The sequence below is a fragment of the Felis catus genome, chromosome A1 (assembly GCF_018350175.1).
Source record: "Felis catus isolate Fca126 chromosome A1, F.catus_Fca126_mat1.0, whole genome shotgun sequence".
NCBI classification, from domain to species: domain Eukaryota; kingdom Metazoa; phylum Chordata; class Mammalia; order Carnivora; family Felidae; genus Felis; species Felis catus.
The window spans coordinates 206596005-206622215 of record NC_058368.1 but is presented as its reverse complement, the minus strand read 5'-3'; the positions used below and the strand labels follow the sequence as shown (position 1 = coordinate 206622215).

General features: G+C 39.7%; 1 pseudogene; it reads left to right on the top strand.

Moving 5' to 3' along the window:
* Positions 1-16070: 16070 nt before the first annotated feature.
* Positions 16071-21315, top strand: LOC101095231 (annotated as a pseudogene).
* The last annotated feature ends 4896 nt before the right edge of the window (positions 21316-26211 follow it).

The window sequence follows — 26211 nt, the reverse complement described above, 5'->3', positions numbered from 1 at the left end:
AGAGGGTGAAAGCTGGCACTGGAAGAGAAAATGTGGCTAGCGACAACATGTAACTGTGAACTTTCAGTTTCAATGTCCGTTTCATCCTTCACCCTTGACTACTTGCCAGATAGACTATGTACTTCTCACAGCCTGAAAAAGCTATGGCCCTCTTCTCTTCCCAGAGAAATCTGACCATACTTCAAAGATCAAATCAAGAGTACCCCCCCATGATACTTTCCCTGACAGCTCAAAGTTGGAGACAATCACTCATAGAACTGTAGAGCAAGAAGAAAGCTTCTCTAATTTTAGAGTTTGAATAAATCCCATGGTTTAAAGATATAATCAAAAGGCTTTTGGTAGAAAAAGAAACCACCAATTCCCACTATCCACATTCCACTTGGAATTATGAATTGCTTTTCTCGGTGTTTCAGTTTTTTTTTTTTTTTTTTCATCTGCATATATTTGTCTCAGGACCTGCATTCACAGGAACCCAAGAAAAGCTATTTCATAATATTTATGCTTGTGAGGATGTAAGGAAATAATCAGACCCACACAGTGTGATAGGAACATGCTTTTTCACAGCCTTTGAAAGGTAACTGAACAGGCTGTCAACATTTTAAAAGTGCAGACTCTTTGAATCAGATAATCCTCTTCTCAGACTCCCTCCTCACAGAGATGATACAAATATGAGGTATTGTCTGTAGAATACTATATAATGGAGAAATATTGGAGATATCTGTTAATATTTCTGTCAAGATTTCTGTCAATAGGATAATAATTAAGTTACAGAGTAAGCATTCCATAAAACATGATGAAGCTATTAAAAAAGCATGAGTTTGAGCTATATCTACTACTAAGATGTTTATGATATACTAATGTATCAAATTTAAAAGACATATTGTATTGTGTTGTATCTCTGTTATTTTTCTCTCTTTCTGGAAATACACACACACACACACACACACACACACACACACACACACACACACCCCTCTCAAACTAGTAGCATGGTTACCACCGGGGAGGGAGATGACTTAGGGGTAGAAGTGGTGGTCAAGGTGGTACAGAAGGGTTACGAAGGGAAATGCCTCTGTGTTTTTTTTATGAGTGCATATTCCCCTCAAAGTTGGAAAAGAAAAGAAATGCAATGCATTTACAAATAAACATCTGAGGGGCGCCTGGGTGGCGCAGTCGGTTAAGCGTCCGACTTCAGCCAGGTCACGATCTCGCGGTCCGTGAGTTCGAGCCCCGCGTCAGGCCCTGGGCTGATGGCTCAGAGCCTGGAGCCTGTTTCAGATTCTGTGTTTCCCCCTCTCTCTGCCCCTCCCCTGTTCATGCTCTGTTTCTCTCTGTCCCAAAAATAAACAAACGTTAAAAAAAATTTTTTTAAAAAAACAAATAAACAAATAAACATCTGAAACATTCTTTATCACTTTAATTTTTCTTACACTCCACAATCAGTCTCAGCAGCAGGAGAACTCAGGATTTTAGTTGCATGTTCTCTTTCTATCTGACACATGCAAGCATAAAAGGTGTGTTGTAACCAAATTTAAGCACCTAAGTGATCTAAAAAGTAATTAATGAGAAAATTATCTGTTGACACTATTGTCTTATTTATTTTTATTTTTATTTATTTATTTTTAATTTTTAAAATTTACATCCAAATTAGTTAGCATATAGTGCAACAATGATTTCAGGAGTAGATTCCTTAATGCCCCTTACCCATTTAGCCCATCTCCCCTCCCACAACCCCTCCAGTAACCCTCAGCTTGTTCTCCATATTTATGAGTCTCTTCTGTTTTGTTCCCCTCCCTGTTTTTATATTATTTTTGTTTCCCTTCCCTTATGTTCATCTGTTTTGTCTCTTAAAGTCCTCATATGAGTGAAGTCACATGGTTTTTGTCTTTCTCTGACTGACTAATTTCACTTAGCATAATACCCTCCAGTTCCATCCACATAGTTGCAAATGTCAAGATTTCATTCTTTTTGATTGCCGAGTAATACTCTATTGTATATATATATACCACATCTTTTTTATCCATTCATCCATGGATGGACATTTGGGCTCTTTCCATACTTTGGCTATTGTTGATAGTTCTGTTAGAAACATGGGGGTGCATGTGTCCCTTCAAAACAGCACACCTGTATCCCTTGGATAAATGCCTAGTAGTGCAATTGCTGGGTCATAGGGTAGTTCTCTTTTTAGTTTTTTGAGAAACCTCCATACTGTTTTCCAGAGTGCCTGCACCAGCTTGCATGGCCACCAACAATGCAAAAGAGATCCTCTTTCTCTGCATCCTTGCCAACACCTGTTGTTGCCCGAGTTGTTAATGTTAGCCATTCTGACAGGTATAAGGTGGTATCTCATTGTGGTTTTGATTTGTGTTTCCTTGATGATGAGTGATGTTGAGCATTTTTTCACATGTTGGTTGGCCATCTGGATGTCTTCTTTGGAGAAGTGTCTACTCATGTCTTTTGCCCATTTCTTCACTGGATTATTTGTTTTTTGGGTGTGGAGTTTGATAAGTTCTTTATAGATTTTGGATACTAACCCTTTATCTGACATGTCATTTGCAAATATCTTCTCCCATTCTGTCGGTTGCCTTTTAGTTTTGCTGATTGTTTTCTTCACTGTGCAGAAGCTTTTTATTTTGATGAGGTTCTGATAGTTCATTTTTGCTTTTATTTCCCTTGCCTCCGGAGACGTGTTGAGTAAGAAGTTTCTGCGGGCAAGATCAAAGAGGTTTTTGCCTGCTTTCTCCACGAGGATTTTGATGGTTTCCTGTCTTATATTGACATCTTTCATCCATTTTGAGTTTATTTTTGTGTATGGTGCCAGAAAGTGGTCCAGGTTCATTCTTCTGCATGTCGCTGTCCAGTTTTCCCAGCACCACGTGCTGAAGAGACTGTCTTTATTCCATTGGATATTCTTTCCTGCTCTGTCAAAGATGAGATAGCCATAGGTTTGTGGGTCCATGTCTGGGTTCTCTATTCTGTTCCATTGATCTGAGTGTCTGTTCTTGTACCATACTGTCTTGATGATTACAGCTTTGTAGTATAGCTTGAAGTCTGGGATTGTGATGCCTCCTGCTTTGGTGTTCTTTTTCAAGATCGCTTTGTCTATTCAGGGTCTTTTCTAGTTCCATACAAATTTTAGGATTATTTGTTCTAGCTCTGTGAAGAATGCCAGTGTTATTTTGATAGGGATTACATTGAACATGCAGAATGCTTTGGGTAGTATCGACATTTTAACAATATTAGTTCTTCCTATCCAGGAGCATGGAATCTTTTTCCATTTTTTTGTGTCTTCTTCAATTTCTTTCATAAATTTCTATAGTTTTCAGCGTACAGATTTTTCACCTCACTCCTAGGTATTTTATGGTTTTTTGTGCAACTGTAAATGGAATTGACTCCTTGATTTCTCTTTCTGTCGCTTCATTGTTGGTGTATAGGAATGCAACCGATTTCTGTGCATTGATGACACTATTGTCTTATATATGATTGTTTGCTGTTTTAAGATGAGAGAAGCCACATGGACAGAAAATATATTTCAAACATACATGGTTTTCACAAGCAAACTAAGGAAAATCATAATATAGGGGCAAACAGGAAATTAAAATCAACTATAAACATATACCTACGCCAGTTTTTTGTTTTGTTTTGTTTTGTTTCTTTATTCAGGAAATTAAATGATGCTAAATGACAAAGATTTGCAGTCTCTCAAGTGTTTGTGAGGAAGATAATGGCAAAGATATTTCTATCACTGGGATTGAGTATTTTTTATTAATGCCATGAAAACCTAACAGGAAGACCAAACTCATTGTGGCCCATGCTTTTTTTGTCTCTGGAATTTGCTTTCCATAGAATTCTATGATTGTGGGTGGGTTTGGGAGATTATATGCAAGCTAGTTACAGTGAATCCCATAATGTAATAAGAAAGAAAGGGGATTGGTGGTGAAAAACAAGGCCCCTGCTTGGGTGTGTGATTATGAACAAAGAATCCTAAGCTTTAACTTTCAGTAAACTGGGAATAATTATATTAAGTGGTAAGATTACTCTGAGAATTAAAGAAGAAAATATATACTAAAGCACCTGGTCTAGGTAAGACTACTTACATGTTGATTTTTGTCATTATTCCATTTGTATTTTCTTAAACTTTTGTATTGGGCTGCCTTATAGCATGATGATCAAAAGATGTAAAAGACTTGAGCAATACATCATTTCTGTAAAATTATTCCTAATCACCTACAGCATGATCAACATGGGTGGCAGGTATCTGTGGAAACTCAGGAGGAACAAATAAACTGGCATTGACACTCAATAGCAAATAATGTCTATCAAATCTGCTTGGTTAATGATACAGAGTCCAATCATTCCACTAGTATTTTCTGAGTATGAACTATGCTTCATGCAGTCTGTGGACAGACTGTATTGAGTAAAACAGGGCTCCCACCCTAACAACTTGGAATCTAGTACAGATGAAAAACATTGGGAAAAAAATTCATAAATCTAAGTATGCAGCAGTTTTTTTTTTCAACGTTTTTATTTATTTTTGGGACAGAGAGAGACAGAGCATGAACGGGGGAGGGGCAGAGAGAGAGGTAGACACAGAATCCAAAACAGGCTCCAGGCTCCGAGCCATCAGCCCAGAGCCTGACGCGGGGCTCGAACTCACGGACCGCGAGATCGTGACCTGGCTGAAGTCGGACGCTTAACCGACTGCGCCACCCAGGCGCCCCGTGCAGCAGTTTTTTTAGGAGACAATGCCAGGAATCACTGTGAGGGAGTGGGGAAGTGAAACATGAAAAGGAGGAAACCAATAAAGAGTAAGACTAACCAGCTACCTTTATGGTAGAGTGGTCAACTATCCCAGGTTATGTGGAATTGAGAAAGTTCTCACAACACAGGGCTTTCCAAACTAAAATTGGGACAGTCACAAAAAATCTGGAAGGAGTTAGTCACCTTATTCTATGGGAAAACTACAGTCAATCATTCTGGAGACCTTCAGAAAGGATGCAGGGAACACAATTTAGAATTATCTCAAAGAGGGGCACCTGAGTGACTCAGTTGGTCAAGCATCCGACTCTTGATTTCAGCTCAGGTCAGGATCCCAGGGTCGTGGGATCAAGCTCTGCACCAGGCTCTGCGCTGAGCATGGTGCCTGCTTGGAATTTTCTCTCTCTCCCTCTGCCCCTCCCCCTGCTTGCTCACTTACTCTCGCTCTCACGCACTCTCTCTTTAAAAGAAAAAAAGAAAAAATTATCTCAAAGAAAAGCAAGGGAGTATTTCTCCCTCAATGGTTTAACCCTCAATGGTTGAGGGAGGGTCACTTCAAAGCATTATCTTTCATTTACTCTCCATCTGTCCTGTGCATGCTGCTATATCCAGAGAATGCTCTCCAACAAAGACACAAGAAAATATTGGCATGTCTAAGAAGTATCTGCAGGCAATCTCTGGGGTCAGCCAAAGGGATATGGGTAGGGCACAGACACCATCTGACACATGATTATTTTTCTTCAATCTCGTAAGCAAAAGGATGATTTCAATGTTACTTTCATTTGGATCCTCTAGTTAACAGAGAGTTTAGACCTAACTTAATATTTGCATCCTTTTCTGAATATTTAAAGACAGTTTTAGGGTAGGTTATTTTCTTGACCTCTATAATAAAACACAATTTAAAACTTTCACTCAATTTACCTAGAAATATGTGCACATTTTGTGGTGGGAGTAGCAGGGGGAGCAAAGTAAACCCTTTCATGTGAACTGAAGGTGAGAAGTCATCATTTGGTCGTAGTGTTCCCAGTGCCATGATCCTTGTTCTACTTCCCTCAACCTTTAAAGCAGAACTGAGGTCCTTGAGTTTTGTGTGTCACATTTTTTAGGTTCCCACTGAGTTGAATTATGGTCATGATTCCTATCTGTCTCTCCTCCAAGACTCTCTTCACATACCCATTTCCTCTCTGGTATATTTTCAGATCACTCCTCACTCTCCATAAGCCTATGAACTGTTGTGGGAGTGCACTGCCTCTATTTCACTTCTCCTGTGACCACTGCTGTACATTTCTATTTTTTCAAGTCTCACTCACTGCAGCCTATTTTGAATTGGATTCTAGCTCACTCGTGGGAAAATTGGGGATGTTTAATGAGAAGTCATGATTGAAATGTAACACTCAAATCTCTTGTGTAACTTAAAACCCATGACATTGTTTAGCTTAAAACCTACAGTTTGGGGAACTCACTGTATCATAATAAGAACATGAGCTTTGCACATTCAGAATATAACTAAATTATAAATTTAAACTTTAGATCCTGTCACTTCATTGATTAAACTCTCAAACATTTCTGCAACCACCTAAGACCCACTGCTATTAATCTTACCTAGTTTTATGCATTCCATTTCACTGTGTTTCTCAGCACATATGTGATGGCCCTTTACCAAAGCCATCCTCTGATCATGATTAAAAACTGACAGTACCTTAGAATGATGATCCTTTGATGATTTTATTACTGAGCAGAAAGTAATCTATATAGTTCCTATTTCATAAACAAATTGCTTAGACTTTTCTGGCTAACCTTCTGTCTCAAAAACTTGTCCTTCAAAGAGTGAACCAGCCTTCATTTTACAAATATGGCAAATGAGCTAACAAGACAGTAAGTGACCTACTTGAAGTCACACAACTTGTGATCGAGACTAGAAGACCTCTTCCTATGCTGCTTGTCTTTCATCAATGTCATCCTTCTTATTATTTCTCTGGAAAGAAAAGAATACCTCAGACAGCTGTCTTCCCATTCATCCACGTGACTCAGATCTCTGTGCCCCACCCTTCAACCATTCCATTTCAGACATGGTAGGACTACCTTCTTTGTAAAACCTTCAGAGCACTGACCTCCACAGGCATGGCATGAATTCCAGTAACACTTACAGCCTCTTCCAGAGACTGTACTCTGGTACTCACAGCATCCTATCTAGATAGTTATTCACATCTTCTTAAATAATGTACCTGTCTGCCTAACTCAAAGTCAAGACCCTTGAGGGCACACTACAAATTTGGACAATTCTTTGCATTCCCCACCACGCCTAAATGCCTGACACTATGCATATGGTAGATGTTTCACAAATATTAAAGAAGATGCTAATGATAACAATTCCATATGTAATTATATGCATAAAATATATATATTATACATAATATATATGTACATATACACATTTAGTTTTAATTGTTTAATCTTGAGAATCAAATTATATTTAGTACTGAAAAATCAGTAAGAGATATCGGCTCCCAAATACAGGACTGCCTGTAGAGAACAAAGCAGATTTCAACAAGTGTGTCCACCTGAAATAAGGCAGGGAAGTTATTTCTTGTATTTTGTTGTGAATTGTTTTTGTGTTTGTTAAAGCAATCACATAGAACTAAAGAGAAGAATTTGCATTTAGAGAGCTCACAATTTTAGTAGACTCCTGATGTGAAACGCTGTATTGAATTTATTTCCCCAAAGAGGGCAAGGGTCAAGTCAAATTCTGCAACGTTTGGAAAACTGATGAAATACAAAGGCAACTTCTGTTGCAGAGTTGAGGGCCAAAGGAGTACTAGACACAGAATGACACTTCTATGTGTCAATGAACAACAGGGCCAGAGAAAGTCAACTCACATTTTTATCTTGCCACTGCTTTGGCAACGTGTTAGGAGTTTGGTATTCTGCCCAAATTTCTCCTTTAAGGTATATGTGGAGATCTCTAAGGCGAAGACAGGGTTAAGAAATAGGACTTAAGGGGTAAAATGTATAAAAAGGAGAAACTTTAGCTAAACAAAAGACAGAGGGTTTTTTTGTTGTTGTTGGATTGTTTATTTGTTTGTTTTGACCATCAGGTCTTTAAAGCTAAGCCATGGTTTTACATTTCTACTACACTAAAACAGGTGTGAATTGCCACATGGAATTGGGAATTTTGTAGGCAAAGGAGAAAACATGTTAGGAGAAGAGTAGTATTACTAAATAGACAAGGTACCTTAAATGCTCCAAACTGGGTTTTATCCAAAGCAAAAGGTTTTGAGTTGCCACTTGGTAGACTGGTACAAAGTGAACAAAAATTTGCATATCTGAGTGTGCACAAAATTCCCAAAGTAAAAATTTTAGCTTGGAATTGTGATCCAAGTCTTCTATTTCCCTAAGGAAAGGTTAATGATAAGAGCCCACTGTTTCACAAGGGCTCAGGAGTGGTGGCTTTTGGACAGAACACTGCTAGCAGGACACTGGAGTCAATTTATTCAGCATGCCTCTAGTCCTCAAACTGTCTGTCATCAAAAGGCTAGACATTCGGGTCTTTCAAGCTCAAAATTACCATTCTGAGGGGTGCCTGGGTGGCTCAGTCGGTTAAGCCTCCAACTTCGGCTCAGGTCACGATCTCTTGGTTTGTGAGCTTGAGCCCCGTGTCGGGCTCTGCGCTGACACCTCAGAGCCTGGAGCCTGCTTCGGATTCTGTCTCCTTCGCTCTCTGCCCCTCCCCCATTTGTGCTCTGTCTCTCCGTGCCTCTCAAAAATAAAATAAATGTAAAAAAAATCTTTTTTAATAAAAACAACTATCATTCTGAAAATAGCCACCAAAAATTAATAAACGTAAAAAACTATGCCAAACTATAAAACATGACACCACAGAAAGATATGGACACTAACACTGATACCCATTCTATCCGTTTGCAGCAAAGAGGGAAGAAGAACAAAAAGGCCAGGAACTGTCACAGACACTCTTGATCTTCGTGGTTCTAAGTGTGTGATGTTAGAGAAAAAGAAAAAATAGAAAAGTTCACATTTGTGAGACTGTAAACGTGTACACACACATATAGTTAACGAGGTAGTATAAAGTGAGGAAATCTAATTTCCCTACTTGGATAGAGTGGATGGGGGTTGGCAAAATTCCTGGCAAAATTCCATGGAAAAATAAAGTGCTAAACTTTCCAGTATTCCTTATGTAAAGTGGTGTTAGAAAAAGAAATGGTCTAAGGCATAATCTGCCTTTCTCTACAAGGAAGATCTCAGGACATCGGGGTCAATATGAGACTTTGCATGGATAATACTCCTGTATTCAGCTTCAGATTTTTTTTCAGAAGCTAGTAGAGCATAAAGCATAATTTTTATTATATATATATAATATGAAACTTGAAAGCTAAGTATGGCACAATGGCAAGGAAATGTATTTAATCTTATCTTCATACCTGTACTTCAAAAAGAAAAGAAACTATTCAAGCCAGTTGTCCTGCACCAAAATCACATTGTCCTTCCCCAGAACCAGACACCAAGTTCTAAAAGCCAAAAAGCTGTCACCGACCTTAGACCCAAAAAAGAGCCCACTAGGCTGAACACAAGTTGGCTAAACTATGTTTATATTCTTGGATCAAGTTTATTATAAGTTAAACCCTGTATTTTATAATAAATTATCTCGTGCATTTTATTATGAATTACACCATGTGGCTACTGATCAGATCTGGGACAGGCATTTCCATAAGCAAAAAAAAAAAGTTGTTTTATGTTAACCTTTCTGAACAGCTGAGTCAAGACCAAGCCCAGGTTACCTGCTGTGATTCAAGGAAATGCAAAACTAAAATGTGACAGAACAGTTCACTAACAAAGGTCAACCTTTAAACCTTGTGCTTTGGGTGTTCAGAAGTCACTGATTAGAATGCAAATACCCTTGTGAGATTTTTCATCTTCAGTCTTATCAGCAGACAGCAAAGCTATCTGGTATCTGTATTCAGATAGCCCTTTAATTAAGCCCTAAAGTATAACTTATATATGTTTTTATAATTTCCTTGTTGGTTTAAATATTTTATATTTGAAAAAGTTATCTGGGATATTACTTGGAAGACTTGCTTAACCTTATAAAGTTGAATCCTTATGGTCACTGAATTTTAGGAAGGATCCATGGTCAGGCATACATAAAATATCAGATTTAAGTACACTTATATTGGCCAACACCAGGATGTGTTCTATAAATGGAATTATTTTGAATTAAGAGTTAATGTTAACATTCCCAAATGTTTTAAGTGTTTGATGTAATTTGCAAAAAAAAAAAAATGTTTATTTTCAACATTTCTTTAAATTTAAAATAAAGCTTACATTCATGGCCACCAGCGGACAGCACAGCTCTTGAATGACTGCAACCCAAATTTAATACAGAGGTGGTGGTTTGGGATGGTGAGTAGAGACCACAAGAAACCAAAGAGAATCAAGGGCAATATTTCCCTCTGAACACTCAATCTAATCCAATGTTGAGACCTCACAAGTGCAAATTCCAAAAATAAAAAAGAACAATCAAGAATATAATCAGGCTACCTGAAGAAAGACAGATACAGACATCAGGATCCTGAAAAAAAGGTGGGAAGGGTTGGGGAGTGGGATAGTCATGGACAAAGGAAATCTGGCTCAGGAGAGAGATAAAGAAGCACCAAGATATAAAGTGATGAATAGAAACAGGAGAAAAACACTAATTTGGATTCGGGGCACAAGGGATGTTGCCAGCAACCAGCCTTCAACTGTTAGGTCTCTTCCATTCCTTGACCCAAGCTTGCTGTTCATTGCTTGCTCAGCCAGTCTCCTCCACTGGGTTTTGACAGTCTCAGGGACTATCTGGTTTCTGCTTTCATTGACACCAGTATGGGCTGAATAAAATACCTGTGTCTGGCCTGTCATTAGCATGTGCTCAAAAAATATTCATTGGTGTTTTTCTTCCTCTTAACTTCAAAATAAGAACCAAGGATCAAAAATATTTTCCTATTAATATTAGAATGAATATATGCATACTAAAATTCCAAAAATGTTTTCGAACAGTAGAGGGTGAGGCTATAACTCAAAAGTTTTACAGATGTCTTTGAGGACTGAGCTCTTAAAACCACCTTGTCAATGAACCTTGAAGAACCAGAAGTTTGCAAAGAACTCCTTATGATGCGGAAATGCTTCTGATTAGCCCCAAAACCACATACACCCCAGGGGAGAAATTCTTGCTCTCCAGAGCCTTCTTCCCACATCCAAAGAGCTTTAACTATTATTCTTTGAGGCAACTTATGGTCAGTGTGCCACTGGAAAGCTCTCTCTTCAAATCTGTGCAGCACGCTACTATGTCAAACTCTGAAGTGCTGCATGTGCTAAAATAAGTCACAGATGACTGACCAGATTAGGGGAAAAAATACTGTGGGCGGGCAACCAGAGACGAAATTGGCAAGAAAGGATGTCAGAGGGGATTTCCAGAGTCTCTACACTGAAGGATAGTGATAGTGAGTTAGTGAGGAGAACCCACCGGTGGCAGGAACTCTAATACTTTTGAGGGAAAAGGAGCTTAAGGACTATAAAAAAGAAATGTCAAGAAGGTAACCTACAATTATCAATTCTGCCCCAGGGAAACAAGGGAAAGAAAGTGTTTCATAGAAAACTGCTTCACAACAAACACCAGAACGATCCTCCTGGCAAGGTCTTACCACAGATAATTTTCACGGCTATAACTTCACAGATATTTAAATTTCCATTATACTACAAAGTATTTTTCTAAGGTTTGCACTATCTCTATAATATCTGATAATAATGGAACAGGCTTCACTTTCAGCCAATAGAAGGACTCGTCACTAGGACATGAATTACTCTGAGCCCAGACAAGCCACAAAAAGTACAGCCTCAAACAAATGTTCAAGACTCTCAAAATACACACACACACACACACACACACACACACACACACCACCAACAATGACAAAGAGCAGAACCACAGACCAGTTTCCTTAATTTCGAGTTATGGCTTGTCATGAAGCGTTCCCTGTCTTCCAGATCTGTGCCACAGAGAAAAGGAAAAGATGTGTATGATTCTAGTTTTATCACCAAGAGAAGCCCTTTCTGTTCTCTGTGTGAAAACTTCAAGGGTTTGTCATCGCCCACAGAAAATGTACTATCAAGCCCCACAACCTTATGTGCCTTTTAAGGAAGAAGGAAGTTGCTAGTGCCTGTCGTGCACAGCGGCAACATGCTCAGGTTCTCGGTGCAAACCACAGCACTCGGTTTGCTAAGAGTCCTACCGCCAGAGGAAATGTGCAATGAGACTCCCAGCCATCAGCTACCAAAGGGGAAAACAAATATCTCACATGGCACATAGAGAAAGCAACTGCTCTGGGGGTGGGGCACAGGGGTGGAGGGGTTGCCTAGAGCTTCCAGAAAAAGAATGAACAGGTAGCTCCCCAGACCCAGGGCAGAGGGAATTCTCCTTCAGCAAGTGAACCCACAAAAGGCTATAACCTTGCTGATCTCACAGGTCAAAAACATACAGCAGATGGATTGCTCTCACAGAGAAATAGAACTGTTTGAAATGCCTTCCATCTCCATAAAATTTTGATGTATGTAAATATTTATATCTTGCATGTTTATCATATGCATTTTTGCATGTTATAAGCAACAGGATTTTCTCTCAAAAACTCTATAGTGCAAGCCAAGCAAATCCTCCCTTACTGACATTGTTCACCCCCATATACAGTCATATACAGAAGACATCATTTTGAATGGTTACATCCCTCTGATTTCTAATCTTTGAGTCAGAGAATTAGCCTAAACAAAGTCATCTTTAGAGAACCAGACCTTATTTCTTTAGAGCAAAAAGGAGCAGCACCCTAGCAATACAGTGCACAGATGGAAGATGGCAGAGAGGAGAAAAACCAGGCTCTGAACTGACATTATCTTGGCTTGCTACTGATTTCTATCAGTGAGAGGCAGCACTGATTTTTTCTTTCCAGTGAATTGAGGGGTGGGGAGGGGGAGGAAGAAAGGAATGGAGGGAGGGAGAGAGGGAAAAGAATGAAAGAACGAAGAACAAAAGAAAGAACAAAAGAAAGAAAGAAAGAAAGAAAGAAAGAAAGAAAGAAAGAAAGAAAGAAAGAAAGAAAGGAGGGTGGGAGGGAGGAAGGAAGAAACTAGCATATCTTCTAAACTATATTATGTAACATATCATTAAGTATATAGGAGTACAGCTTAGGACTTCACTCCCAAGCAGCTGGAGTCCATACTGAGCCTGCAGACATTCTAGCTCTTATCATAAGTATTTTAGGAGGTGGGTGAACTATTTTGGGACTGAATCACTTTCCTAAGAACATTCAGTGTACATCAACCAATCCCTCATAGCTCTGCATCACCTGGCTGGTGAGATGGTCTTCTCCTTGCCTAGACAACTGAGTTTTAGAGCTTGTAGATAAGAGCTTAAAAGACAGCTGAAAAAAGATCATGTGTTAGGAGGACTAGGGGTACAACTAGGACTGGAATTAATACAGTTAATACAACTGGAATTAATAAAGTTAAAAACCAAACTAGAAGCAGCCTATGGCAGATTAAGAAGGGCCAGAAATTCTTTGATACTCTTTCCTTCAAGAGATGGGGTCTCTTTCCCTTCCCCTTCAATCTGGGCTGGCTGGCAACTGCTTGATGAATAGAATGTGGCAGGAATGACACTCTGTGAGCACCAGGCCCTGACTCTAAGAGAACTGGCAGTTTTCACTTCAGTCTCTAGAAGTGCTGAGCTGCCATGTTAGAAGTCTAACTCTTCAGTGGAGAGGTCCTGGGAAGACATGAAGATGGAAAGCAGCCCAGCAGAGCCCCCTCCTTACAGCCATCACCATCCTGTGACCCATCGGAGTCTATTTTGGATGTCTATTTTGGATTTCTTCTCTACATCCAGGCACGAGTCTGCAAAGCTTAGATGATTTACCAGGGAGGAGCTCTGGGGGAGCATCAAAGACTCAGAGGAAGGGCAAGTCAGCCTAGGAGGGAAGGAAATGTAGAGTTGGAGTTGGAAGGCACATGAGCCAAGGCAGCCTGAGGTTGCATGACTGTTAAGCAAAAAGCACTCAAATAGCAGAAGTGGGACTCTGGGGGGAAAGACAGAGTGCCAATATTCAAGAAAAATCTCCCTGCTTTGTAAACACTGAGTGTCCTTAGGTAAAGCTCCTCTTGGAACATACTTAAGACACCTGGAACCTGGCAAATTGGAAGTACAGAGATAAACAAAGAAGTGAATTTAAGAAGACATTCTTGCTGTTGAATGGCTATTTGTTTATTTTCATCAGGTGGCTGCTCACTTTTCCTCCAATTGTGCCATATTCCACTTTATGCTCAAATAAGCTCATTTTGCCAAGAGAGTTGCTAAAGGTTCCATGCTTTGCATACTAAAGTTTTGTTTTTGTTTTGTTTTTATACAGAGACTTCAAAACTATTGAGGGGTGCTGGGGTGGCTCAGTCAGTCAAACACTTGACTCTTGATTTCGACTCAGGTCATGATCTTACGGTTCATGAGTTCAAGCCCTGCATTGGGCTCTGCGATGACAATGTGGAGCCTGCTTGGGATTCTTTCTCTCTCCATCTCTCTCTGCCCCTCCCCAGCTTGTGCATGCACACATGCACTCTCTCTCTCAAAACTTAAAAAAAAAAAAAAACTATTGAAAAATCTAAGCAGTGGTTCTCCAGAGGAAGTCTGTTGTCAGCCTCCCTGCCACCAGCACCCCTCCACCCAGTCCCCATAGAGAGACAAGAGAGCTACCTCTATTGGGAGAAAAAAAAGAAGTCAAAGACACAAAAATTTCTACCCTTTGTAGTCAACAATAATGTATCTTCTAATGCATATCCTTCCTGCCTCCTGCCCATGCTCTTGGTGGCAAAAAAGGTGTGCACTCTATGCCCAGGATGGCAGATGTGACCTATATTTTCATGTTCTGATGCTCTTTGTGGCTTCCTCTTCCCCCCATGGGGCCCATGATGCCTCTGTTCAAAGCACTTTTTCCAATAGCTTATGGCTTTGTGTCAGGCAAGTCCCTAACTGTTTCGATCATCCTGTCCATGCAGTCACCCAAACAACAGGAATTAGGTAAGCACATAAACCAACCTAAGAGAGGTCTAGTCTGCTTTGGAGAACAAATGGAAAGTCCTGTAATGATGTACAGGCAGCGTTTTGTGTGATTAAAATAATATCAACTAGATGACTAATGACTTGTGGGTTTCTTCTCATTTAGGAGGTCACATGATTCCTCTCTTGGGTCCAAATCTACCACTTCCACTTAGCTTAACTTACAAAAACAAAGGTCTCCAACACTCAACTGTATCATTTTTTTTAAGCTAGATTCTGTAATATCTCCCTCACTCTGCAAACCATGCTATTTTTCACTTAATGCTTTAGCTCTTATTGGTAAGATAAAATAAAAGTTTAAAAATGAGGATGAGGGGCACCTGGGTGACTCAGTCAGTTAAGCATCCAACTACTGATTTCGGCTCAGGTCATGATCTCGTGGTCATAAGTTTGAACCCCGCAGTGGGCTCAATGCTGGGTGTAGAGCCTGCTTAAGATTCTCTCTCTCTCCCTCTGCCTCTGCCCCTCTCCCGCTCGCTCTCTCAAAAAAAAAAAAAAAATGGATGAAATTTTGCTTTTATTATTAGTCCTGTTTCATTACAATGAGCCTGATTTTGACCCTGTGGACACATAACCTGTTTAGATAACAGCGGTGTTTATGTTCATAATACCTTCCCCAAACACACTGACAGCACAAATTTGAAAACTAGAAAGAAAGAAGGAAGAAAGTAAGGAGAGAGTGAGGGGAAGGAGGGACAGAGGAAAGGTAGGTATATTTGGCTCATGTTTCTACCTCTTTTACCTAGGATTCCAACTCTACATGTATTCCTTCCTACCTGCCTTTCTATGCTTGAGCTGGTAAAGGACTTGGCTTGTCCTCCTACTAAGAGAAAAATCCTTAGTACCTTCTTTCTCTAAAAACATTAGGACAAACTCAATGAAGTCAGCGCACAGAAGGTGAGGAGTTCTCAGCCAATAAGACTCTTTCAGACCTTCCAGATATGATATGGTCTCTCCATCTTCATTCTGCCAACCAGCTCACAGTTTCTCTACCAGCATCTGCCAGAATCTGCAACTGCCAAGAACAGGAGCAGGCAGCTTTCCGTTTTAGTCAGGCATCCAGTCTTGGATGACTGAGCCCTACATCCTAGAACATGTTCCTTGCCTCTAATTGCCTTACTCTTTAGGAAGCTGTGGTAGGCAGAATAAAGATCTCCCCAGAACATCCATGCTCATGTCCACACCCTACTCCTTAGATCCTGTGAATATGTTGGGTTACATGGCAAAGAGGAATTTAAGGTTACAGGTGGAATTAAAGTTGCTAATGAGCTCACCTTTAAAAAGGAAAATCACCCTCCATTATCTGAGTGGGCCCAACATAATCAGAAAGGTTCCTAAAAGTGGAAGAGAGGTATAGAAGAGGAAATCAGAGTGATATAATGTGAAAACAACTCAACCTGCCATTACTGGCTTTGGAAATGGAGAGAGTTGCAAGCCAAGGTACATGGACCTGGAAAGCAGGAAAAACAAAGAAGATTCTCCCCTAGAACCTCCACAAAGGAACACAGCATTGCTGACACTTTGATTATAGGTCAGTGAGGTCTGCATCAGACTTCCAATGCACAGAGTTGTAAGATTATAGACTGTGTTGTTTCAAGCCACTAAGTATGTGGTAACTTATTACAGCAGCAATAGAAAACTAATACAGAAACCATTAGTACAAAGCAAGTCTACCCTACTTGGGTAGCCATCCTGCATTCATTCTAGATTCTCAGGGTGAAGCCTAGGCACACAGTTCATCCCACTTGAACATGGGGTTCTAGTCCTCCCAATGTACCCTTCCTGGAGGTTGACATGGGACCACATCTACACTGCTTTTTCCTTCTAGATTTGACTGACCTCTAAAGTTCCCCTCATAATTCTAATGATGCTTATGCAAATTGTTACACTGATCAGCCTGCAGAACATCCTTGTAGATGTGCAAAATGGGCCCAACTTTTCATTCATTCATTGAAGAAATACTTATTGTTGAGCCAAATGATCCCTAAATTTTCTGTAGACTCTTAAGACTCTAAAGAGAAGACTCTAAGACTCTACTCATATAATTGAAAAGATAATAGTTATTACTTCTGAGAGCAAATGTTCAAGCAAATACTGAAGTAAATGCCTTTGCTATTACTTTTATTTTTCTCTCATGTTGGCCTTCTCCAGAAATCTTAGGAAGTGTAGATCAAAAAGCTCTAAGTGGCATGTAGGTCATTGCTTTGCCTTTGTAGATACTCATCTTAATATAAAAAGCCCCTTATTTGGTTGAAAGGTAAATGAGTTTCCCAGAGAACCAGCCCTTCATCAGTGGCATAGTGCAGTAGTGGAGGCCCAGACCTCACTTCAGAATGCTCAAGTTCAGAACAACCTGGGATCTGTTTCTCACAAGCTACAGAAGGGGACAAACTAACTCACTTCTCACTACCTCTGTTTCCCATTTACAAGATGAGTAAAATAATAATATCTACTTTGTAGGATACTTGTCAGGTTAACTCATTAATACATACAAGATGCTTAGAGCACTGCCTGGCATAGGGCCATCCATCACTGTCACACTTTGTTACTCCTTTGGTTCTCTCACTGTCAGGGTTTTGGAAATCCTAATAACTTCTGGCCTTGCCAAAGGCCATGGCTTTCCGAAAAGAAATACAATGGTGTACTTATTCCCAATAGCCATCCAAATATAAAATCCATGTTTGGAAAACTTCTCAATGCTTCTTTTAAGCTGCTAAACTCCCCTTAATTAAGGTTTAAAATAAGTTCCTCCAAAAGTTTCAAAGCATAGGTCACTCATAATTACCTCTCCTAAGTTATTTTACAAAATTCCCAAGGGGAGAAATTCCTCGAAGTATATAAGGCAGTCTATCAGTGTTTAACAAACGGGGATGTATTTTAAAATGTAAATTCTCAGTCCTCATTTGAGATTTAATAAATTGGAATGGAGGCCCATAAATCTGAATATTAATAAAAATATTATATATGGTATATTGTTCTTATGCAAACAAAGTTTAAGAAACATTGCCTTAGCAATCTTTAATTTAGAAGCTACCCTCATTTTATTATGCTAGATAATTCTGCAGGTAAAGACAACTCTGGAAAAAGGCGAGGCTTAACTGGCTTCTATACCATTCTCTTGTAAGATTTTTTAAAAAATAAATCACCCATCTGCTTTCTCAAGGAAGGGAAACAGAAAGACCTCGCATACTGGAAAGTGACTTATTAACAGAGAAAAGCACTATTACCTCATAGCTCAGACACCACTGGATGAATGAGTGTTAAGAACACAATTACACGTGGTTTTCACAGTAGACACTGCATTATGAGAATCTAGATTCTAATATTAGAGTGTCTGAAATGCACTCATTTGTGACAATAATACTGAAAATGCAAGTTGCAGTTGAATGTATTCCTTATTAATTTTCCTTCAGCACATGATATAATTAACTGACAATCGTCAGCTCTTAAAACAAAAGGAACATTGCCTCAGCATGTTTGTTGTGAAATAAAAGGGTGACGTGTCAAAAATGTGCTAGGAACAGAGGAGTTGACATCATTCACAGCGTGGTGATGAGCTTTCCTTACATACCTCCAAAAAAGGAAAAGAAAACTCATGTTTTGGAAAACAATGCCAAGTTTTAACACTTTTCATCTTTATTGTTGTTTTTTTTTTACGGTGATAATTAATGTTCAACCTCAAATATTAAAGGAAAATATTTGGGGGCACATGGTTTCATGTGGCTAACTTTTCACTTTTGGAAAGCGTGAGTGGGAGCCCACCTGCGGCAGCACCCTCTGCTTTCCTCCTTTCAAAGACGTCCAGACTCCTCTCTAGCCTCTGAGGTTAATGCCCGGAAAACTGCATTTTTAACTATCATCACTGGTGATTCCTGCACCCATTAAATTTGAGAACCACTTCTTTGAGAACATATAATGGAATTGAAACTTAGTGATGTATGTTTTCCTTATTTTTGAAGTACTTTAAAATTATCATAATAGTAAACTAATAAACAGAAATTCAGAAAATTAACATGAGATATAACCAAGTCTAAGACTGTGATAAGAATCAATAAATATTTCCCAAATAAATGACTAGAAATAACTAATAACATGAGTAAATATAATTGAGCCAAGGAGTTATGAATTCTTTGACTTTACCAATATCAAAAAGATAAATTATTAAAGCTTTATCATCTGTATTAAACTTGTATTCACAGTCCAAAGTAACCTACGAACTTATGTATCTCAATAATATTCTTCATTTTTTTCTCACTTGTTGGGGGAGGGGAGGATTATTATGTATTCACCAGAAGCAAAAATAAAATGTAAATCACACCAACAAACCTTTGCAATTTTTTTTGTTGTCACATCTTTGTTTTGACTTTTTAGATTTTTCTCGAGGCAAGTGATATTAGCATCCATCTACTTGAGCTCTTCATGGGGCTGCTTGTCTATGGTCAGGGGTGAGTCACTGGCCCCATAACTCATGAGTCCAGTTTACTGGTCATGCAGGTAGGAATCCCCTGACTGGCAACTGCTCCCACAACACTGGTTTGTCCTAATCTGTTTGAGAAATGACACTTGCTTCCACCTAATGCCAACAGCAGTGCTCTAAGCATCACAGCCTCTAGCACCCAAAAGATGAAATGGGATATCTACCAAGTCACCCAACTGTATGGATTATGTCCTTACATTATTGCTGTCTTACTTAAAATTATACAAAAATATTTTCAAATTATAGAAAATTTATAACATAGAAAAAAATTACTCATTTTGACATTACCCCATACACTTATCACAATCACATATGAATCTATTTGTAATTATCTTTTCTCACTTAAAAAATAAGCCATATTTTTCATATTTATATTTAAATAGTTGTATAATGTTCTCTCAAATGGACAAACCACAGTTTACCTAAACTATCCTTATTGTTAGGCACTTACATTGTTTCTAAAGTCTTACTATCAGGGCACCTGGGTGGCTCAGTTGGTTAAGCACCCAACTCTGGGTTTTAGCTCAGGTCATGATCTCATGAGTTCAAGACCCACACTGGGCTCCATGCTGACAGTGCAGAGCCTGCTTTGGAATCTCTCTCTCTCTCTCTCTCTCTGCCCCTCCCCTACTTGTCCTGTCTCTCTCTCTCTCTCTCTCTCTCTCTCTCTCTCTCTCTCAAAATAAATAAACTTAAAAAAATTTAAGTCTTGCTAGCATAAATCATGTTTTGATGAATATTTGTGGTGTTTTCTGTATTTTGAATTATTACCTTAGGACAGATTCCCAGTTCTGAGATTAATAAAGCAAAAGTATATTATTTTTATTGATTTTTGGAAAAGGTGTAACAGTTTTAAGAGCCCCAACAAAGGTATTATTAGTTTACTTTTTCACAGTATCCTTGTCAAAACTGGATGTACTTCTTTGTTTTTGCTAATTAAATAAAAAGCAGTCCTTTTGCCGATAACTGTGCTCTGCAGCCCTTTGTTGTTTTTGATCCAACTATATTTACAGTAAAGCTCCTTGAAAACTAGAACTAGGAAAGCTGCAAATGAACAGAATCTCAATAAAAGAACTGGTATCCAAAACAATTACAACCGGCCAGTGAAGAAGGCTGGGAACATACCAGAATAACTGCAGAAAGAGGGAGACGCAGACTGTGGAAACAGAGTGAGTTCAGTGCCTGGAGTTCTGCAACGGCCAAGTGGCCACGGGGGTGGGGGCTGGAAAGAAAGGCAGAGAACCAACAGTTGTCGAGCTACCTACCATGTGAACTAACATGGACCAGCAACCACGCTAGATACTTCGTAGACAATACGTGATTTCATCCAGGCAACAGTGCTGTACCCTACTGTGCTGGGTTAAATAGCATCCCTCCAAAACTTCTTGTCCACCCAGAAGTTCAGAACGTGACCTTGTTTGCAAATAGCGTCTTTGCAGTTGTAATTAGTTAAGATCAGGCCGTACTGGCTCTCTCCTCCGGGCTGCCAACAGGCCATCCAGACTGAGGAAGACCCGGAAACTTCGGGGCCACGTGCGCCACGGACACGGCCATGTCCGCAAGCACCGGAAGCACCCAGGAGGCCGGGTCATGCCGGTGGCATGCATCCCCACAGGGTCAACTTTGACAAATACCAGCCAGGTTACTTCAGAAAAGCTGGTGTGAGGCATTACCACATAAAAAGGAACCAGGGCTTCTGCCCAACTGTCAGCCTCAATAAACTGCGGACCTTGGTCAGTGAGCAGTCACAGGAAAAGGCTGCCAAAAACAAGACGGGAGCTGCTCCTATCAGCGATGTGGTGCGATCCGGCTACGACAAAGTTTTGGGAAAGGGAAACGCCCCAAACAGCCTGTCATGGGGAAGGCCAAATTCTTCAGTAGAAGAGCTGAGGAGAAGATTAAGGGTGTGGGAGGAGTCTGTGTCCTGGTAGCTTGAAGCCACATGAAGAGAGGTTCATTAAATACTGACAAGTGCTTAAAAAAATAAATAAATAAATACATAAATAAATAAAATCAGGCCATACTGGATTAGAGTGAACCCCAAATCCAATGACTAACGTCCTTATGGAAAGGCCACGTGAAGACACAGAAACAGACCAACACACTTCGGGAAAAACATGTGACAATACAGACAGAGACAACAGTGATGCTGCTGTATGCCAGGGAAACCCACGGACTGCCAGCAACCGCCAGAAGTTGTGAGGAAGCAAGGAAGGATCTTTCCCTAGAGCCTTCAAAGACAGCATGGTCCCCCAAAACACCTTGGTTTGGACTTCTGGCTCCCAGAATTGTGAGACAATCCATTTCTTTGGTTTTATGGCATCAAGTTTATGATAACTTGTTATGGCAGCCATAGGACACTAACACAACTACATATTTCATTCTGGATTTACAGATGAAAACGAAGTTCAGAGAGATTTAGTGTCCTCTAAATATACCTCTAAGTGGCAGAACCGGGATTCAAACTAAAGCAGCCTGACTCCAACCTGTGTTCTTTCTTCTACATTTTGCTGCTTCACAGGAACCTTTTGGTTCTAAGTCTGGTTGTGTCACCAGTTTGTTGCGCGGCCTTGAGAAGTTCACATAATCTCTTCTGGCCTTAGTTCACTGTGTGTAAAACAGCTACTGGGGTGGTTGATTTCTTTTTTTTTTTTTTTAATTAAAAAAATTTTTTTAAGTTTATTTTGAGATAGAGCATGCATGCGCACACAAGTGGGGAAGGGGCAGAGAGAGAGACAGATTGAGAGAGAGAGAGAGAGAGAGGAAGACAGAGAATCCTAAGCAGGCTCTGTTTTGTCTGCACAGAGCCAGACACAGGGCTCAATCCCACGAACTATGAGGTCATGACCCGAGCTGAAATCAAGAGTCAGACCCTTAACCGACCGAGCCACCAAGGTGCCCCTGGGTTGGTTGATTTCTGAGATCCTTCTTCCTCTACAGCATTCTGCAAGGTAGCTGCCCACCTACAACTCTAATCCTACTAGTACCTCCAGTGAGTGAGGCTCAAGGAACCTGGAGAATCCTTGCCTATGGCTCCACTAAAGGCATTTCCTATACTCAATCCAGGTCCACAACAGGTTTATATGAAGAAACCTACAAGAAAGAAAGAAGCCTTGAGATCCTTAACACCACGGAGTTTGAGTCAAGAACCTGCTGGTATTAGAGGCCAAGTTGTATCTTATTCAAGAAACAGCTTAAGATAAAAGTCACCACACTCAGAGCAGAACACTCTGCAACCAACTCTGTTCTTTCATACCCCTGACTTCAGTGACAGGTTTTGCCAATACAGTGCCATTTCTGGACTAGGCTTCATAGCACATTCCCATGCTCTAGAATTATAAACACTTCATACTAGATTTACTGTCTCCAAACTGTAAGGAAAGGTCATTATGAATGGTTTCAAATCCTCTGAACCAAACTATTTAGTGTATCTCTCTCTTTTCAATGAGAACTAAAATAATAGCAATAACAGTTTTGAATTACAGAGTGTCTGTTGTATACCAGTGAATGAGCCCTACACATCCAGCGTCTCATTCAACCCTCAGAACTCCAACACTATAGTTGCTGTTTTTATTCTCATTTTTTCTGGGATGGATCTGAAGACTAAGAAGCTCAAGGCTATTTAGTCATTTAACTAAACTCCTCTTTATACCAGGCACAAGGGCTAAAAAGAACAAGGACATGGACATTAAGTAACAATTTTGATTAAATATATACCCACAAAAAAAAATCTGGAAAGATGTGTCACAAAATGTTCAGGGCTATAGGACTTGCATAAACGGTGACTTTCATTTTCTACTTGTTCTTCCATATTTCTACCATGGATATCACTTACATCTATAATCATAAAAAAACACTGTTTTAAAGACAGAATCCCTGCCTTCGAGGGATTTATAGTGACGGGAAGCAGAGAGTATCAACAGCTTGCTCAGACTAACTGCAGCTCATAAGTGATGAAACAAATTCTAACCTAGGGCTGTCAGAATTCCAAATTCTAGTTTATCTTTCCTACCCTATATACTACCTCTAGTGACATATTCATTTGCCTTGAGGTCTATTTATATTTACTTTGCTTTGTTGAAATTATGTTATAGACTTCATGGGGCAATGGCAACAGTGCCATCTGAAAGATGTGCCTCTGTGGCCTCACTCAAGGTTGTTGGTGGCCCTCCCTCCTTTGCTTCTCCACCCACAGATCTTTGTACCCAAGGAAATGCAGAGGTGGTGCCTGTGAGCATTTTATCTGATATCCTGGCACCCTAAAGAGGTATTTCAGATGCAGTTAAGAGCTTCTAAAACACTCATCACACAAATTATATTTTACCTGCCCTATCACTTAAATCTGAAATACACAACATATTCCTTAATGATAACTATGCCATCCTAAAACTAGTTGGTGAAAGAAAAGTTCAAAAGAGCTCCAAACTCTTTCTCCATATCTAATTTATTCATCTGCAAAAAAGTTTTCAGTGAGAACCTCTCAATCTGTCCTTCTCAAATGCCCACTGAGCCATGGGATTTGAGTTTTGATATATGTCTGCCCATGACTGATTTAATTTCTAGTCCTACAGCAATAGTCTCCTGGGGATAATTAGAATTATTTTGATTTTTCTAACTTTATTAATGTTTTTGTCTCCGTTCTTATAATTAGGTTAGGGATCGTGGCCAATATGGCTGCATTCCTGACAGTTGTTGTAGTTCTGAGCACAGAGTGAGTAATGAATAAACACTGACCAACAGATTAAGTTATTATTGCAATTAGGCTTAAGGGATTTTTTTAATCTCAAAAACAATAAAAGATAATTATTTTCTTCCTATAAACCATACAATGATTAACTCTTAATCTTACAGCTGTGCAGCTAGAAATTCTCCCAAATTCCCTGCTTTACCTTTCTGATATTTTCCCTGTCCTTCCTTTACTTGGAATTCTGAACTGCTTAGTGGAAAAAGCAATAGCAGCATAAACATGATGCAGAGTCCATTTTGGACTATTGTGTTTCCCTGTCCTCAAAAACCTCTATCTTTCTCTATTCAATGCAGTTTCTGTATAAAATATCACTTGCCATTGAAAGCCTGTGTCAATTAGGGTCACTGTCCTCAAAACTGAGATGCGATGCAGGAGTCTAACAAAAGCACATACAGCTTAGAACAGACGTCACGGAGCAAAGTGAACTCACACCAAGACACCACAGCATGGCTCCCCCTGTGCAGTGAGGACCTGCTTATTTGTTTTCCTTTCTTAATCACAAAAAGTATGTTCCCAAAGGGAAAGGAGATGAGACACAGTGAGAAATGGGGAGAGTGGGGAACAGAATGGGGTAGCAAGAGAGAGACCATTGCCTGTGACAAACACCTGATTCAGGATGTGATCGAATTCGCCATGGAAATATCTCATGATGAAAATTGAACTCACTTATTTTCAGGGTGGTGGAAAGATCTGCACCACCCTGCCCTGGGCTGTGGCCTAAGCACACAATGCAGAGAGCTGAATTTTTCTGTGGAAGGTCTGAGAAAGATATGTGAGGAAAAAGAAAAAAATTTGAGATAAAGGTTTGAGATAAAGCACCCATTCAGGTGCCAAGTGGTGCCCATCCATGGGGGTTCCACCACACAGCCCAGGAGGCAGGCTCCTGGAGGAATCAACTCATTCTGTAGTCAGGAGACAAAAAGAGGAAAAAAGAAAAGAGTAAAAGGAAAGAGAAGTATAAGAAGGAAAAATGGGATATTGAATTCATTCTCAAAATGGAGCTTTTTTCCCCCTCATCCATGATTAAAGGGTAAAGAGATCTACAAATGATGAAGAGATCTGGTTTTCTTTTTTTTTTTTTTTTGATTTTTTTTAACGTTTATTTATTTTTGAGACAGAGCATGAACAGGGGAGGGGCAGAGAGAGAGGGAGACACAGAATCTGAAACAGGCTCCAGGCTCTGAGCTGTCAGCCCAGAGCCCGACGCGGGGCTCGAACTCAGGGACCGCGAGATCATGACCTGAGCCGAAGTCGGCCGCTTAACCGACCAAGCCACCCAGGCGCCCCTGGTTTTCTGATCTAAGTATGATGTCAGAGGGGCAGTACACCCCAGGAATCTCTAGCTGGAACCCATGAAAAAGGTTTCGTCTCTTTCAATAAGGAATGTTTTCAGGTTATTGTTTCCATTTATAAACCGAATTATTTGAAATGTTATGTACCTTAAATGAGGGAGAGAACTCATAGCCTTGAGGAGAAAAGATGAAATGTTATTGGTTAAGACCAATGATAAATACAAACTGAGATCCATTCTAAAGCAGTTATTTATTATTATTTTTTTAATATGAAATTTATTGTCAGATTGGTTTCCATACAATACCCAGTGCTCATCCCAACAGGTACCCTCCTCAATACCCATCACCCACCCTCCCCTCCCTCCCACCCCCCATGAAACCCTCAGTTTGTTCTCAGTTTTTAAGTCTCTTATGTTTTGGGTCCCTCCCTCTCTAATCTTTTTTTTTTTTTCCTTCCCCTCCCCCATGCTTTAAATCACAGGCATTTTCAAAGGCAAGCAGTACACTGAGGCACACTTATATCGTTATAAAACATGTATTTTCACTTTTATAGAATAAATGTGTTTGGCAAATCTGACACAAAACAAAACATTATGGGACAATTCTATTTTCCCAGAGACTTGTATATTTAAATACCACATTTAACATTTCACATTTTAAAATGTCTTTTAGTGAACTCAGTTAAAAATGATGCTAAAAAGAGATTTAGGTGACAGTATCTAAAAATCAAAGTCCAAAACAGGAACATACCCACAGGCAGCCACAACCTTCCCTACCCATACCCAACCTGTTC